The sequence below is a fragment of the Varroa jacobsoni genome, unplaced genomic scaffold, assembly GCF_002532875.2.
Source record: "Varroa jacobsoni isolate VJ856 unplaced genomic scaffold, vjacob_1.0 scaffold_587, whole genome shotgun sequence".
NCBI lineage: Eukaryota > Metazoa > Arthropoda > Arachnida > Mesostigmata > Varroidae > Varroa > Varroa jacobsoni.
In genome coordinates this window covers 283,229-302,049 of record NW_019213489.1, presented here as the reverse complement: position 1 = coordinate 302,049, position 18,821 = coordinate 283,229, and the positions used below count along the sequence as shown (strand labels likewise).

At 40.0% G+C, this 18,821-nt stretch overlaps 1 long non-coding RNA gene across 1 annotated transcript; it reads left to right on the top strand.

Annotated features, from left to right (window-relative positions):
• The first annotated feature begins 2,856 nt into the window (after positions 1-2,856).
• LOC111261707 (uncharacterized) lies at positions 2,857-5,971 on the top strand. The gene is made up of 2 exons (XR_002681158.2): positions 2,857-4,311; positions 5,095-5,971. It is a non-coding gene; the product is annotated as an uncharacterized LOC111261707 (long non-coding RNA).
• Positions 5,972-18,821: the final 12,850 nt, after the last annotated feature.

Sequence of the window (18,821 nt, the reverse complement as noted above, 5' to 3'; positions counted from 1 at the left end):
ATAGAGAGAGAGAGAGAGAGAGAGAGAGAGGGGGTAAGAGAGAGAGGGGGAAGGAGAGAGAAGGCGAGAGAGGGGAAGATGGATGGAGAGAGAGGGAGGGAGGGATGGAGAAATAGATAGATAGATAGATAGATAGATAGAGAGAGAGAGATAGATAGATAGAGAGAGAGGGGGAGGGGGGGGTAGTTTTGATCTTATTAACGCATTTAAGCATGTAAATAGCTGTATTTAAGAATAAATAAGCAAATCTATGCTAATTGCCTGTAGAGAATTCATTATCTTGTATCGTCGTATTGATATTGTAGACTGGTAATTTCAGCGCAATATTGTGAAGCATGTTTCCGGATTAATGGATGAAGCTGAGTGAAATTCATTATAGAGCTCTTTTCTGTAGTTGAAAATTATTGAGAACTACTAGACTAGAAAAACCAGAAAGTAATAGGTAGACGATAGGCCATTTTTTCAGTGCACTACCGATAAAACAGTCGAGTTCAATCGACAGGACCCTGGATTTTCTCCATACGTATGTTAGGCTTGTTGAATCCATAAGATTATCGACGAGCAAGTCAAGGACGGTTTTATTAGGACAAAGGGGGTACAAAATGCGATAATTCGATATATTTTTGTTACTTGCATACAAGTGCTCGTACAAACTGAGATCGCTTGACGACGGAAATTTTTCGCTCTTACTTTTCAAATAAGAAACAAAACATAATCGAACGGATCATCAACGTACAACTGTATCTCGCCTACTGAATTAAGATTCTAGCCAATCACATATTTAAATTCTACAGAAGCTATTTTTTTTTATTTGTTACTAATTAAAAATAATATACGTATATTCTGGCTAAACTGCTCTAGATCTAAATCAGATCTATACTCATGCTTCGTGTATCAGCTTAAGTAAAATATACTTTAATCTGATGGTTCAGTTTGCATCCGTTGTCCACTTCAAGTAATAAAAGTAGCGAAAATCGGTGTTTGGCTACGACTACTACAGATGGCCGATCAACTAGTAGGTGGTGTAATTGTACTAGCGAAAAATAGGCCATTTGCTCTGAACTTAGGAGTAATGTTTAGTTACAAGCTGTTTCAGTCGTCCCTTAATGTCATATTATTCGGTAGCATCGATTGTCTTCAATCTCAGCCTAGTAGTGCTACCATTGTCCCATCTGTGCCTAAATAGAGACAAGCATATAGGCGATGCAAAGGCCTGTGCGTAGGGAGATGAGTAAAGGTGAACTTATAAAGTTAATTGGTTCATTGTTTATCTGTATGGCAGGTGAGCATCCAAATGAGGTGGCCAATCTTTGCGGAAGGATTGTTCAATCAGTCCTAGAACGCATCGATTTACAATTTCCGTTACTAACAGTTATCACGACGAGGCACTTCTTTTTCGCCCGGTACAGATTATATCTAAACGATGCTACAAAGGTCGTGCCATTTGAATCTGGTTGCACAGAAATAATACTATGCCACGTGCAGCACGCAGAAGACTAAGTACCACAAGAAAGAGTATCAACGGACAACAAATATCTACTAAATGTTTCATTAACCCAACAGCTCTATGTCTAATTTTACTAAGCTTCAAAAAGCATTCGCGTGAAAACAACACGAGTGTGATTAGACGGCTCGGCCAGCATCTTTATGTGTTCACCGTCGAGGGGTTGCGACAATTCACATTTAACGAGAAGATTTATATGGCCTCGCGTTTGTCCTATCGTCCTGCTCGAACCGAAGCGATCCCATAGCTCTATTGTGCAAGTTACATACTGTCTATTTCTATACAGGTGAATTGACAAAATGAAACAATCTTCTAGGTGAAGCTTATTCACACGCAAACTAGGTGTTCTCTACCTAGACAAATTTGTGTATACTCATAGTACTATTGCTTGCTTGGTACTTCTGCATAGGGGCCAAGTTTTAAAACAGGATGCTCCGAATACAATTAGCAGAAGAAGCATCCCAATATTCTTCCAACAACATTGACGTAGACAAAGTTGTCCTGCATAACATCAACGCTCATCAATGAATTTACGGGTCCTGCTCGCTGATATCTCTCATGCCTATGCTGACACCCACATTTTTCTTCGTTAACGTGGTCAGCATGAAGAAATGAACGTTGCTATCGCTTGAAACAGAGCTGCTTATACCAGAGGTCTTGATTTGATAGTGTAGTAGGTATCCGCTTTTTGTACCCTATAATATAATAACCTATAAGAAAATTTTCGCGTGTACTCATGCGTGTGTCTTCTGTATACCATCGACATGATAGTCACGATCAGGAAAAATTATCATTTTTTTAAGCACATCGATTTTTTCTGAGTCACTTGTCATTTTCGATCAAAGACGGCGTAGAGCCAGAGATTCTACTCTGCAAGATGGTCGCGATATCCACACATTTCTGCTGTATCTCATCGTTCCACTTTGAGTTCGTTATGGAGGTCTTGCTTACGACGTAACTCAAAAATCGATACGGGGAAATTTGATATACTACTACAATACTTTTGTTGTGAAAGATGACAATTGACATTCTAGCCCCGATAGGCCGGTTGCTCCTCTATACGGGGCTGAGATGTGGCTGGTTCAGCGCACGTATCCACGGATTTCAGCTGCCCTTCGCTTTTCAGTAATCATAATCGTTGCGGTAAGACGATAAAGACTGTTTATGTATACTACAGCAAAGATCTATGCACATACAGGTTCGGGCTTCGAAAACGAGCGTTACGGCGGCTGCAGCTGTACATGCGGCCTACTTTCGTCATAAATCTCATGTGGATTTTTGCAGTCGTCTCTTTTCTCAAGGACCACCTGTCCAGTGCACCTTCTGCATTCGAAAGCAACGTAATTGTATTGTATCTATTATTTATTTTACGGCTAGATCGAAGTATCTCTATATTTATAGCCTTTACATACAAGAAAAAAAGGTGCATTCGCTCATATGGAAAAAATGCTCCGCGTTTACGTCCACTAATTCTCTAATGCCAACTCTCCCATGCTGGATACGGTAGAGTTAGCATTCATATACAACCAACAACAAGGATCGAAAACTGTTTGAAAATGATCATGTATAATTCACGCTGATCAAACCATAGGTTTTCGAACGAAAAACGCGGTAGTATAGACCAATGATATATGCAATAAGTACTTCGATGTAAAATTGTCTCCTTATATGAACAAACATCTTACGGCCACACAACAGCCGGCGCTATCAATTCCTGAAAATTTTTCTGTGCGTTAATTAAATACCCCATCATATGCGGCTGTTGCTTATCAGTAACTTTCATTAGAAACCACTTGATTAGAATATTTGTCCACATTCACGACAAATAAGATGGCATAGCAAGTATTTCTGAGATACAGATTTGCACACCGCTTGAAAAGTTCTCTGAGGGATATTATTTTTTCAAATGTTTATTTCGCTCGTTGGATCTGATTAAATTAGAATAGGGTTATTATTCTGGGGTTGTACTTCATGCTGCAGTTATCTAGTAAATTATTTCCTTAACGTAACATAAATAATGGTCAAGTTGAACGTGCGTGTCTCATGCGTTTATACATAACTACCTGACAGACGAATCATACGAAGCTTGTACTTGCGACACCGACACGCTAAAAACAATGGATCTTGCCACGTCATTAATGCACAGCACTTCAGATTGAATAAACATTAATGAATTGTGCTCAATCAATGAATTGTGTGAAATGTGATAAACCCATATTTCACAAACTGCCACATTTTAAAGCATGAAAAATGGGTAAGATTTTTGCTCTGCCTAATCAGAAGTTTATCCTGTCGCAGAGAGTCCGCTCTTATTTCATTAAATAAAATGTGCGAACAAAAATCTAATCCAACAGTATTTAATTAACAGTTCTCTTACTGATAAATATTTACACCTTTAATATTGAGCGTGTTCACTCACAGAATGACATGTGCGCAGGTCAACACGTAAAAAGCTTTTTCGAAGTGCTCCGTAGGTTAAGGGTTTTAGGAAAATTAAGAAATAATCTCATATTACGTTTAGGCAGCGAGTGTCGATTTGATTAATTCTCTTTATTAAGTACAATGTTTTGGAATCTAAATCACCTGTTCTACAAATCTATAGATATTTTAGTATTTTAGGCTAAAGCGAAATTTCGTACTATACTTGTTTTAAGATACTGGTGGAACAAAACAGCTGTGTGGTGATCGTATGTCACAGTTGCGCCTATGATGAGCTCTACAGAATGAACGCTGCCATGGTTTTTATATGTTGCAGGATTTCTGAATAAGGCGTGATTGATGCGGCCTATTCCCAACTTGAAAAAAAGGTAAAACCTGCTTTTTCGTTAATTTTATCATTTGGTCCATAATCTCAATCGGATTGTTATGCATCAATTTGTTAGCAGCTTACACATGTACATGCACGTACAATTTTGATACGCTAAAATAGACCCGTGAGAACTTTTCGTTGCGTATGCGGCTCAATGCTTAGCCATCTATGCCGGCCATTTCTGTGAATTCTTACTTCGGATTTGGCAATAGCGACAGCGTTGTTAAGAGTCCGTAACAGAAAACAGTAAAAGAGCTTTGAAGTAAATGAAAACATAAGATATGAATGTCACGATCGATCGCCACAATGTCTTTATTACCTCAGAGCCTAATCATGGTAATTTGATAAGTGAAGCAACGGTACGATATTACGGTAGCGCATAAAATTAACCGCGCAGCGACATTGTCTTTAAATGATATGGCCGACTAGACAGCGAATTAGCGACTAGTGGGCTTTACTTTATGCAATTCACTTCTACCGCTCTTAGTATATAGAAGAAATAAGATCAATAATGGTACACCCGAGCAAAAATAGCCTGAAATTGATGCTTGACATATTATGCTTTTTGAAAATAGAAGAAATCGTTTTCAATAGGTGGTGTGTTATTAGTTTAAATTATCGAAAGTCACGTGTAACAATGCCTATGAGAGTGATACAATTCGACAAATTATCCTAACGTCATATATTTTCATCACTTCAACAGTCTTACCTGTAATCTGGCCTTTTAACAAAAATCGTACCTTTACCAGAATGTAAAATTGGCCTAAATTTTATGGATTAGAGGTGTGTGAAATCGTCGCTACCTGTAACACAAGCTCGATGCCAAGACTGATTTCTCCCGGTCATTATAATCAGGAGAAACAAAGAGAGCCAGAAGGCAGCATGGTTTTTGCCTTCGTGAGAGCAGCAAAGTGTCTGGAGTAAGCTCTTGGCATCGTAACGACTACGGACTGACTATCGGCTTGTGCGAACGCAGCGTCCAGAGAAAAAAATCAGGAAATCCTTTTGTATCGTTCCACTCGACCGAGTGGAAGAGGAGACGGACGCTAAAGCTTCGAGCTGATGGAGAGCCAATTCGATGCACCCGTCTCGTTTATGGAGAACCCGCGGTTATATAGCGACATGGCAAGTGGTATAACCAGACCCACTCAACTATTCTGAGCCGAACTTTCTTTTAAAAAATTGCTAATAAACTCCACAATGTCGCTCTGTCCAGTTTAAGAGCCCCAAAAAACTACGCACCGTCGGATGAAGGTAAGCAATTGGAATAAGCCCAAGGGTGAATTCTGACGGCTCGAAGATAAAAAGACACGAAAGGAAGCAGGAAAAAAGGATGGAATCGAGAATATACTGAAGGACCCAACACGGGACAGCATGGGACAGGAGGAGAGTGAGAAATAAATGGGAAAGCAAAAGATGGAGAAATATGGAAACAAATAAAAAGTTAAACTATCATCTCTGTTTACATGTTTTAATCCTTTGAACTCCAAGCAACACTATCTTCTTCAGACCTAAAGCACTGTAACGCACTTGCGCCCACTTTCGAAGCCGATTCCCTCTCGGGATAAAAACATTGGAAGCAACAATCTATGAAACCCTTCTGTGGCAAGGAAACAATAAAATTCATAATGAGGTCATCATCTACAGTTAGATGGATATATCTGATTTTGTTCTTCGACCAAAAGTCTTTCTGACCCGTTATTTTAAGGGTTGCGCGCACTACTCGAGAACCAACAGACCCTTTTTTTGTGATGAGATAAGCCCATAGGAGACAAAGCCCAGCCAATGAATAGCATTAATAGATGCATGGTAAACATATTTTCGTAAATCTACTTTTATTCGCTTAGAGGCAATATCGGGCTGGGCACGACGTAAACGACACATACAATATTTTTTCCTTTTCGAAACGTTCAACTACATAAATGCACTCGCAGCATCGAAAACTGATCTCCGCAGGGGCTTTGCCTCCCCTTAACCGTCAAGGAAAAACGGGTTCTTTCAATATAGCCGCTATTGTGGGGATAGATTGGGAAACAAGAGTCTGAAGTACAAGATTATTCAGAACTCAATGTTTATTATAAATCTCTACGCCGGAATAATGTAGGAAAGCTCTAAGAGTTGCCCGCTAACAGCGTGCATGCTGCAAAAAGAATACTGGGCCTGGCTATATAACCTGACGTTGTCCTTCCAAACCTAGTCACACCTGTACACCTTCACACACAGGTTAAATTACTAAAATATATTTTTTATCCACCTGGAATTGGTTTAAAATATGCATAATACAATGTTGAAATGTTAAAAAATAATAGCATTTCTTCCAAGTTGGATAGGTATTATACAGTTTATTAAGCGTTTACTGGACAATGTTTATTACTATGTCAATTTAACACAATTGTATTGTTTGTCTTATTAATTAATCCATAAGTTGCTATATAAGAATTATTTAACTGAACAATTGATGTTAAGTAGGCTTCAATTCAGTTTACATAGTCAGTCGATATTAACGCTTAATTTAAAAAAAGAACACAACTAACTTTATACTTTGTTACTTTAATTGAGTTGGTAATGGAGCTGACTGTTGAGAAAATCTTACCAACTAGATTTATCTATTTGACGCGGTATCGGACTAAACATCGCTAGAGTTACATTAACCTTTTGCTTGATTACATGTCGGCTGACATCAAAAGTTCAAGGACTCTATATCGTTTACTTATCGAATGGTGTTATAGGATTCGCCTTTGTTAAGCATCGCTGCTTTGTGTTCGAGCCCCCGGGAGAAACAGGGGAGCGAATAGCATATCTGTCTCCTAAAACTTACTACGAGCTTTGCGTCAACGAATTTATTGGTAAATTTCGATGGAGTCATATTAATGTTTGTAGGGGAGCGTTTGGCGTTTACCATTCAAGTCTTCGCGTACCCACCCTGATTACACCGACCGCACAAACGGTTAGGTTCTTGGACTCAGAAAGAGCTAGTCTTCGCTATAAGCCGGTGACAGCGACCCATCTCAAGCACGATTCAGTTTCTATAAACCTAATTCCGCTTCCTGGCGACGGAAGTGGAGGAAAACCTTGTTACTTATCTTCGCAAAGACTTCTTTAGACGTCTGAGGTAATACACGATAAGACCCATTTAGCTAAATACTCCTCTCGAGAAGAAACTAAGCATTTCCAGAAAAGTATACCAGTAAAAAATAAATTAGCACAAAAAGTTCCAAAATAGCATAATATGAATTATTAAAAAATACAATGCCGATTTTGCAATAGTAAATGTGCTAAAATGCTTAGAACTAAAACATGAAGTAACATTTTTGCGAAAACTCATCGTTCTCTTAATTTTATTACAATAACAACGCACGTATGGTCCACACCTTAAAAAAAATGTGCTGTTTCTGATCGAAAAGCGTTATAGGAGAAAAATGGCTCGAAGAAGCTTCTGTCGCTTTCGTTTTGGAGATTCCAATGTGAAAGAGCCTTCTCACAGTGGTCGATCAATTAGGCAAAAAGTCGATGGAACTATTGCCAAAGTTGGACAAAAGCGGTGATGACTTCATAAAAAACTGCATATCCCTATTATTACCAAACAGTTTCTCGAGGCAGCTGACTACAAATAAATAGGCACAGATAGGCAAAGCCCTTGCAGACGCCAAAGAAGGTGATACTACGTGTTTGATAGGGTCGGATAGGGATTGTGCATTGTGGGTTTTCGCCGCCCAGCGAAACGATTGATTTAAACACTTATGGTCAACAATTAACAACATTTCCGCTTATTATTGTTCCGATTACGCCGCAAGATTATATGTTTTTATATACTTAGCTTTACAAATTTGTTGGGACTTCTTTAAGTATGGTTGAGCGCGTAGTCTTAGAATAAATTAGATATCCCTCAATTGTCATGTACGGTAATCAGCTACTTTATAAGCGAATGTAGTTTGTCACGAGATAATTGTTAGGAGGCAAGTTCGTAGAGAGAATTACATACAATTAACACATTTTAAATATGGACTCAAAAAGAGAGAGACACAAAGCTGAGAACGACGCTACTTTATCAGGCACGAGTTATTTACTTGTCGGAATAGGTCCCTCATGGAGGCCTTCCCTCTGTAGCGCGTTCAATACAACCCAGGCCTGCGATAATATGAAAAAATCTAACGGTGTTGTGCCTGTTGCTGTTCGGTTTTTGATGATCCATTTGACAGGACGTTTGATGATCGATGTTCGAATCCACCACGAAAAGTGAAGTTTAACGATATTAAGTGGATGGATGGATAAAGGAATGAACCTCGGGATGGACAAGCACGTGGATGTATCTGTTAGCTTTTGGGATGACGAATACAATCGTGTCCTCCCGCCCAAGCCGGTGAATTTCAACCCATGTCTTAACCTCGCACAATGGTGGGTCATGTGTAACAGACTGTTGTGTCAGCTGGTAGGGAACAACCTTCAACTTGTCGAGCTGCAAAAATCGTCTGCGTTTCTGAGAATGAATATGTTATTCGTTCTTATTGAACTGCGGCAGTATCGAGAGCATAGACGGTCAAAAACTTAGCGGTCGCTACGAATCGAGGAGGAACGTTAGCATAAACCGAGTCCCCCTTCAATGGATAAAAAGTAGGAACAACAACGGATGAGAAAATAACGTGCTATACATTACTCATGGCACTGCCAACTAACAAAAATGTCCTCATACATACAAAGCTAAAATACTGAAAGCTAATTTCTATATTTGATATTATCGCAATAATAGTAGACAATGCTTAGGAGGGCATTATCACCCTCATAATAGCAATAACAGCAAGATAAAATTATGATGGGCTAAGCACGAAGCGGATTGCGCTACGATTAACCCATAGTGATAGAGTATTGTAAAAGCAAAATTTATGTGAATCTGTGTTGGTATTGCAAATACGGCATATCCATCAATCAGTGTTTGTCCTTATCATAATTTTCCAACAAGCTAATCTCTGCACACTGTGTTCAGGTTAGCTTTGTTGACCCAACAACTTTGGCCTTTTTATTTCGACCGAACGAACATTGTCCATGAACAAAATGATGCCGTATCTAGATTCCTTTAAATGTATCGCCTGATTTCTCCTGGGGCTCGCAACTTTTATTACCAGGAGGAGAAGAGTTGGGGGTGGAACAGAAATTTAAGAGCCTTCATCGGACCCACAAAATCAACTTGGCGGATCGCCTCCAGTGATACTACTGCGCGTTTCCTGCCCGGGGGTCTTCTGCCATGTTATTCCATCGCTGTTCCTTCTCAGAGTGCTAGACTTTTCTCGTCCTACACTCCGCGAGTTGAGTGGACTCGCTGACCCGAACGGATCAGAAAGTTGATCTCCGTGGCTTACTTCGTAGTTTGTCCCAACTTAACCTCTCTGCTCAGACCACGATACAATTGTGTCAGCTTAGCTTCGTTCCCCTTTTGAGTAAGATTGTAATTAGTCAGTCCTACAGGACTAATTTACACGGAGAAAGGGGAGAAGCTTGACACAGAGACATTCATTTTCATAGTGTTAATTAACTTTTTGCCAGACAGACTCAAGCGTGCACTAAGTATGAAACTTGCTTGACCTTTCGATAGGTCCAATAATGAAACGTCGCTTTATCTTCACAAAAAGTCTTAACTTATTGGTCTACTGTATAGATGCATTACGAAGCCCGGAAAGCAAGTGAACATGCGCCGCATTGTAGTCGGCGCATTTGAAGACATCAAAGCAGCTTCAGGATTCTTCAGCGATAACAGGTTCTTACGATACGAAGTTTCTATATTTCTGCATATACACATGAGCTAGATAGTAAGTTACACGGTGAGTGTATCTACGATTCTTGCTAATTTGACATACAAATTATTGTAGTGTATTGGCTTTTGTAATCTATCGGAAGCTCGCTCTGCCGAATACGGGGTAAATTCTACTTAAATCACTGAGAGAATCCCAAGAACTCAGGTCTATTCGATAGAACGCACCATTTTGTCTGTCTAAAATCAGTTCTTTTCAATGTGCCGAATCAATCCCATTAGGTCCATTCATTCAATTTACTCAATGTATTGGTGCGTAAATTTGCGTGGACAAAACCTAGGGTTTTTAGTGGGACCGTTCGAAGCCATGTGTTTTATTCCATTCTTAATGCATATACTGCGACAAACGATAGTAACGATCCTCGAGTAAGTTTCGGCTGAATTCCCCTTCCTTTTATATGATCCCCGAGGACTGCACGTTGTAACGCAAGAGCCGCCAAGCTAGGAATACGACCTACCAACAGAATGTTACCAAGACGCTTACCTCGTTTGGCTTCCAAAGGAAAGGACCCCCCTATAGAACGCTTCAGTGATTTGTTGCTGAGTTCAACGTACGGGGACAAGTCAAGAAGTGTTGGCAGTGCGATGAGGCGAACAATGTTTAATGCAGCTCTCAGAGGCAGAATTTTGGTTTTTATACGATACTTCGGTAGTCAAGCAAACGTATTCCTATTGCTAATAGACTTTACAGAATAGGCACCTCGATCGTATGTAAAGTTTTTCAGCACGTGAAGCGTTCTACTGCTAGTGGTCACTGATAACGTCAGAATATGACGGAAATATTTGTTTGCCTGATCACTATTGAAAATGATAGAATATATGTCAATATAACGTCGCCATAGATTAGTTCATGGTGAAAGGCGGGCAATTGATCGAGTACTAGACAGTCATTTTAATGGCTATTTCAGCTCGAGACTAAATTGTCTGTAAGCAACGAGCGCAGTCTTTCGGAATAAGAAGCGGTACTCGGAATGCTCACGACATCAGTGGCTTTAATGTACTCTAGACTGGATTAATTGTCACCAAAGGGGTCGCGACATTACCGCCCGCGTTCAGACTGTACAAAAGCCGTTTAACAAATCAACGTGGAATCAGCTATTCTTTACGAACACAGCTTCAGACCTGTTACTCCGGTCGGGTATACAAACTGCGACATATTTTCTTACGTTAAAGCTGAACGAAGGCAAAAAAAGTCGCCGATAAGTAATACAATATAGCTGCGATACTTTCGAATGTATAGTCCTTGGTCGCATTAAAGCTCTACACTGATAGTTGGCTGAGGTTGTAGCAGCCATACATGCTAAGCGCACCTGTAACTTCAGAGCTTCCAAGCTAGTCTAGCTGTCGATGCTACCCAAATAACGCATCGAAGTAAGTCTGAGAAAAACAACTGCACGGTCGATTGGTGCCCACATTGCACTGGGAAGTTACCGCACTTAGTCAACAGAACCAGATCCGTCTTTTGAGAGTTGACGTTGTTGTCTAGTTGTTGGCTGGCGCTCATTTCCGTGTAGTTTTCGTTTCTCCAGGTTTGATCGGTGTTTCCATAACAACAGAAGCCTGTGATGAGATTGCCCGCGTACGATTGGGACACGTAAGAACGATGTGTCTAGTCGATACACAGCTTCCCTTAAGAAGCGCATATGGGATTATACTCTGCTTTTGTCAATTAAAACCCGGAGTCGTTCTTACAATTCTTACGATCGAATAGCAGATTGCACGCGATATTCTGTCTCGGAAAGGTACCATTCTACATTGATTACGATCTTCAGCTAGCAGGTGTCACCTTTTTTTGGGCTGCCGGAGTTACCATGTATTTTTTGTATATGCTACGCACGTACAACTACAGGACAGTCGAGATAGATTGATTTAAACGTAAGGACCCAACTCCTTATCGGGCTCGCAAGAACCAGGGCTGTTTCTTTCTAGCTGGGCAAATGTGCGGTGAGCTTATGCTCGTGTACAGTACATATATATATATAGATCACAGCAATGCCGAAAAACCACTAAAGTAGGAACACTGGGTCATAGGCCAAATATCTCTTAATTAGCGAACTTAGCAGCGCGAATCAAATGTTGTCCGTACAATCATTATGCATACAATTTCTCCTATTATAATCCGTGTGATCGTAAAAACTTTCACGAAAGAGCTCACGAACATATCTGGGTATACTATTAGAAGCAAAAGTCAGCAGTGTTAAGTATAGATATGACGCGTTGGAACAACCTTACGAGTCGCGAATTAGCTTTTTCACAGTCTATTTATAATAGTGTCCCGCTTTGTTAAGCGGTTGTTTTCATTTAAAACTACTAAGAAGAACCGTAGCCTGAAGACCTGGTAGCCAACAGGTCAGTCTTGCCATAATTGAGTGGACGGACATTGAATAGATCCAACGCCTTTTACTGAACAAGTCAATGCTGTATTTTTTCTTAAAAAACAGTGATTGCCGTATAACGGATGATGGATAGCCGAAGCTAAGAAAGGCAGATGTACTGGCCAGATGCGGCTTAATTCAACTACGAATATGGCTATATAATCCTCTGCTAACGGACTCGAAAAGAACGATAGTGCTTGTGGTCTCTCCAGATTATTGAGAAATTAATTATTTCAAAGGTGCTCATTTATTAGTACTGCCTACTTTAAAAGTAAATGTACGTTTAGCCGAACGATGAACGTTTATTGTAGATGAAAGGCTTAGCCTTTATTGATAAGTAATAACTCTACTTCCAGACGAAACTGAGTTGATTTAAATTGGAAGTCAAGCGGCTTTGTGTAACCGAGAAGAACGTTTACATTATCAGAAATTAAAACTTCAAATAGCGTTCATCTATAGAGATGCAACCGTATATCAGTGGATCTTTTTTGTAACGAGCTTTCTCTGCAATACCTCCACTGACTATTTTGACCTAAGCGGTATGACGTTTACTCTGCGAATTCAAAAAGCAGCTAAAGGTGATAACTAAGACGAACGAGATTTGGATCGTTTGAGTCTCGTACTCGCTTATAAGTCAAAGGGTTGTTTGAGTAAGGAAAATGGTGTTGGTCATATGTGCGGATCCTCTAAATAGCTTGCATAATTTCTTATAATTGATCTTTGCCAGATATTGTAGCAGCACAACTTACCAGACAAAACGAAGCACCAAAAGTCAACTCACTAATATTACTATATGAATGGTTAATGAGAAAATAATATTAGGCCGTTTCAAGCCAATCCGCCAAAGTTGAAATTAAATAAGTTGTTGTTAGCAGACGAAACTTTGCTGATAAATACTTGTAAGTGAAGATCGGTTAAAGTTACTCGAAAAGGAATGAGTTGAAAAGGAATAACAGACTTTCGTCTCAGAAATCGCTGGTCAAGTTTTTATCTTTCGAAGACCATGGCGCTGCGGAAATTCATCAGAGATAGGTTGATACTCGGTAGGCGAGCGAAAACACAGTATCTAACTAATGCAAACGTTTCAAGAATAATAACTGGAGTATTGAAGATTAACGAAAAAGCGACCTTCGGGTCCCGAAGGGCAGGAATGCATAGCCACAGCCGAAAACGCTTTTCGCAACTCGGAGTCTAAAGGCTCTGTCAGCAAAAACTCATGTAATGTGTTGCAGTATTGTAACTCAAAAACTGAAAATGTAGAAACGGAGTAAAAAAATCAGTCATCTATAAATTGGAAGACGGTAGTATATTCCATGTGCAATTAGCGGAACCAAAAACCCTGCAGTATGTGATCGCCTTAGACGAGGAATGGTTCGATCCCTGCCATCAGTCGGAGAGGGACCAGGCAAGAAAGTGGCGTCTCCTTCAAACGAAGTCGAATTCAGTGGCATCAAGTAAATTTGGATGTGAAATGATGGTAGTACTCGAAATGGACATCAGAGATATCTGCTTCTATGAGACACTCGCTGAAAATAAAACCCTCCAAGACCGTTGACAATCGGAAGCACCCAGTTTGGTTTCTCGATGACAACGCCAGGTTTTATCGCCATGCCTCAATTACTTCCTGGATTGAGCAAAGGAATATTCAAAATTGGCCTCAACTTGTTCATTGTCTCGATCTAAATACGCTGGTAACGGGGCTTTCCATGCCATCAAAAGAGCAATCGATGAGTTAATGTATCCTATTATCGATTCACTTCGACAAGTAACACATATAGAAATTACATGTGGGAACGCGAATGGTAGGTATGAAGAAGCTGCCCGAGTGCTGAGACAGACGTATGAGAAATAAAGGAGTATCTCTGACACATGAGAAAGATCGTTAGAGCTCAACCAGTTTAAAGGTTATTCATTTTCGAGGTCGACCGGATTTGCTTGTAACAGTTTTATAATATAATATTGGGTACCATTTTAAAACCAGGAAGATATATCATTGGCAAAGAAGAGTTTGTGCTCCGATTTAACACTTCTTGTACTGTGACTGATCCCTTCGTTGGATGGGTCCGTCGCGCCGCATAGCGAAAAAAAATTTATAACAAAAGCGAACAGGAAATAGAGCAGAAAGAAAATTGCTTAATATGTTCTACGAAAAGAGAAAATCATGCTTTGCTATTATTTTTCTACATATGTGTGTTTTTTTCTGAATTGATATATACATATATATATATATATATATATCATCGATCGACTGTCCCTCTTCAAAAACAGCTAACTCAGTATTCCTTTTTTTTTTTTAGCTAGGCTAATATAGTTCACGTATACAACCGTCAATTGGTAACCTAATCAGACGAGGACTTCCGTCCCATTGTTACTAAATATAATGCATTTTCTACACGGAAATGGTATTTACTTTTTCAAGCCGGTAAAGTATCTAAACAGGAATAATTGTAATCTGAGGAACATACCTCTCAAACGCGGCCTATATAATATATGTACGACAGTAACGAGTACCATATCAGCTCAACGCAGATATTGTAGCTATGATAGTATAGCTTTGTCTATGGACGTTACGCGAATAAACAACTTCTTCGACCGATAGGGACACAAGCTTCTCATAAACGTACGAGATAATGAGGATCGATACCGATGCGACACAACCCATCAGCCACTATAAACTATAGTATTGTACGTACTATTGCCTATCTAATCTATTATTAACAGCCATAATTATTGTTCTCATAGGAACCGAAATGGATGCCAAGATTCGGGGGCACTTTTGAAAAACACTGAATAAAACGACCTGGCGGGAAACAATCAGAGAAACAACCTGATGGTTTACAGGTTATATAGTAGCCAATGCGCCTTATAGAAGACCTATTTGATTTTGAACGTGTAAAATTGGCGCTATAGTCAATTTATTAAATCTTTCATATGAAATTTTACAGTCAAATTACGCCGTTAAAGTGGTAGTGTTTTTCAGCTTCAGTTTCAGTCTACAGGACTTACTTATCTGGCAAAGTGGGAGCCGCATTAAGGAAAAACAACTTACAACTATATATATATATGTGTATAGAATGTTTATTGAAATAGCATATGAAAAATTACTTCTTTGCCTTCCAAATGTAAAGCTATATAACACTGGAATATAGAGTGCAGTAGATCTTGACCCAGATGAGAGATTTGCCGTACTTCGTCTCTATGGTGAAAAGTCTTTACCTATTTGCCGCTCGTTTGTTACACTGTTATGAAGCTTATAAGTGCAGCGATGTAAAATTCAATAAGTTATCAGGAGCAGCGTCCTACCAACTTAGTAAAATATCTATGCCTTCCTGGCTAGCACGAAAGCGAAGCTTGCAAGAGATTAGCCAGGTTACTATATCAGTTAAGATAAATAAGTGATTTAAAAAAAAAAAGCTAAGAGCATCTTTGTAAAAAGATTTGCTTCAGCTGCGTCGGCGGGCGGAAGCAGTCGACGACGCCCATCTTTCTAGCGTAAATCAGTAGTAAACACGATGCAAACCATTACAAACCTTAGAAACTGTCGAAAGAACAAATATGCCTGGCTGCTCCCTGTCCTGTTGAATTTTTTAAAATATACATAAATTACAGTGCAATGATCTAGACTAACGCAGGTGGGTTGTTCTAAGCCTAGCCCCGGTTTTCCTCGATACTGGTTGCCTTCAGTTGACTCATGTTACTGACCTGCTGACGTTTTCGATATCTATGGCCTTATGTGGAAAAAGAGAAGGTACATTCTTCCCGCCACCTACCAGATTTTGTCTGTAACGTGGTCAGCGTTCAACTGCAGAAACACGAGTGGAAAAGCCTGTACGACATCGACTAAATTGTGAGTTTCTGTTGGAAAGAGTTCCATGTGATGGACTATTAACCCAGCGTCGGGGATATGAACAGCGATTCATTTTCCTGTGAAAGTAATTGCCATTTACTAGTGCTCTAGTTAAACAGTTTCTTAAAGACAGACGTCTTATTACCATAGAATAGTCGTAGAATGGCCGATTTTTGCTGCAAAAGTGGTTGCTAAGCTGCTCTTTCAACAACGCGAAAGAGCGAGTCTTCTCGGTACAAAGACGGAGTCAGCGAGCCCACTTCTAAGGACCAGTAGGATGTGTATTCCTTGAATGGCGGTGAACTCCCCGGCTGTGGCTTCCGTGGGCCACGCACCCTGAGCAGAACTTGAATTACTATTATCTAAAAATTCATTTAAATTAGACTTCACTGGCGAAAACTCAGCACGAGCCACTGGCCGTAAGTCGGGTTCGGCTGACGATATGGTAGAATGTGGCTGACCATCATAAGACTCAGTTTAATCTATTAGATCGATCAAAAGTCATACTATTGTTGTTTATTTTTTTTTTTTTTTTGTAAAAAAGCCAGTGATAATGCGGCTCAATTCTAGATCTCACTTTAAATACAAGCCCGCATATCAGCTGCTTCGCTCGAAACATTGGTTACAAATAAGTAAGTTAAACTTTCACACAACGAATCGTATTTATTTAATTGACATAGGGTGACCTCAATGGTAAGCAATTCTGCAAGCAAACAAGTGATTCCATCCGGTGGTACTAGGGCGCTGCTTTATGCAGAAGATCTGTCTGCGGCACAGAACACCGAAAACAAAGAGCAAATAAACTTTTCGGAGTTCGATTCTGTGCAATATTTAGCTACTGGGTTGGGTCCTCCAATCCACAAGAACACTTAAGTTCTCGTTTGGTATGTTACATTTGTCTGAACATATGCCTAATCCTTTGATGGATCATTTCTTCGACATTCATATCATTAGCGCCGGCTTGTTTTTGATGACAGATAGCTTTTCCTCGCATATAGTTTGTCGGAAACGAAACGTAACAGTAGTCTACGGCATGAAGAAGTCAACAACCTGCCGATCTCGCCTCGGTGTTGCAATACCCATAATAATTTTTTATTCTGCCGAAGCAAATGATAGTCGTGTTTCTTAGAACGAACAATTTGTCCATGTTTAGTCAACTAACAGTAATGAAATGGCGCGAGTGATCTATAATCAACGATTAAGGTTAACGAGAGTCGATCTGTGCCAGTGCCCGATGCTTTAGCTTGTTCTGTCCCCAGCTCTTTGGCCAAGCTTCTCGATTCCTTTGGGGTTTGTTTTTGGTGACCGGAACGAATAGGATCTTTCTTATGTTGTTGTTGTTGTTGTTGGACGTGAGACCCGTGTTAACGAGTCGTGTTCCTGCTGGCGAGCGGAGAATCCCACGTCCACACGGTAGCTGGCCTATCGAAAGCGTTTCACACTCAAAGAGCCTCCTTTCCCGCATCTTCGCGGTTCGCCTTTCCGAGCTCGAAGCACGACTGTAGCAACATAAACTGCCAACAATAGCCAATTCGGGATCTTTATCTTGATTTAGTTGCTGCTAATAATGTGACCGAATGCCACAGGAGGCATTGGGCAAACAAAAAAAAATAGAGAAATGCCCTACTATATACTAAAAAAGATTGTAATGCTCATATAAATAAATGGAGATGATTTCGTACGCGTGCGCTTACAGAGTCTATAGCAGACACTTGTTACCATTGTAGATGTGCGAACCGGTTTGTGATCTGAGTGGGTCTGAGTCTCTGTGAACAAACACAATGTGATGTAGGGTTCCTATAGTTGATGTATCGTTAGTATAAGGATATTTGAGAGTTTCGCTATTGAGATTGTCGTCAAACATCTGGACGACCTAGAAAAGCGAAAAAATATGTTTAAAATTTACCACGGTAGGAGATGGAGATGTGGAAAATAATCCATAGCAAGCGTCATAATACGAATGATAACAAAGGATTTGACGTAGCTGTTAGTCTTCCCTAAGTATTAGGTCTTCAAACTACTACAAAGTAAGCAACAGGGGGTAATAACCATTATAACCACTAGGAATCACGTGGCCAGTAACGTTGTTGCCAATCGCGTCTTGTTATAGGTCGGTGGCATGTCCTTGTCAAATAGGACTTTACCAGGTAATCGAGCATGTTGCAGCAAAAGAAACACGACGCGATTGACAAGGTCTCATTGCAATGTATTGCCTGGCACAGGAACCGAGACGCTTCATGTGCTAACAAAAAAGAGTTCGTCACCGTCTTTATACAAGGAGAAGCAGTGTGTAATATATAAGATAGGCTCAACAGTGGCTCCTAGGCTGACTTAGATTAAAGAAGACGTCTGTGACCTAAGGCGAGTTCAACGGGCGATCATCAAAACTGCTATCCGTATCGAACTGTACAGTAAGCTAGCTCGCAATGGCGGCATACTATATTTGCCTTTTTGCAATATAAATAGGCTGACATCTAGCAAGG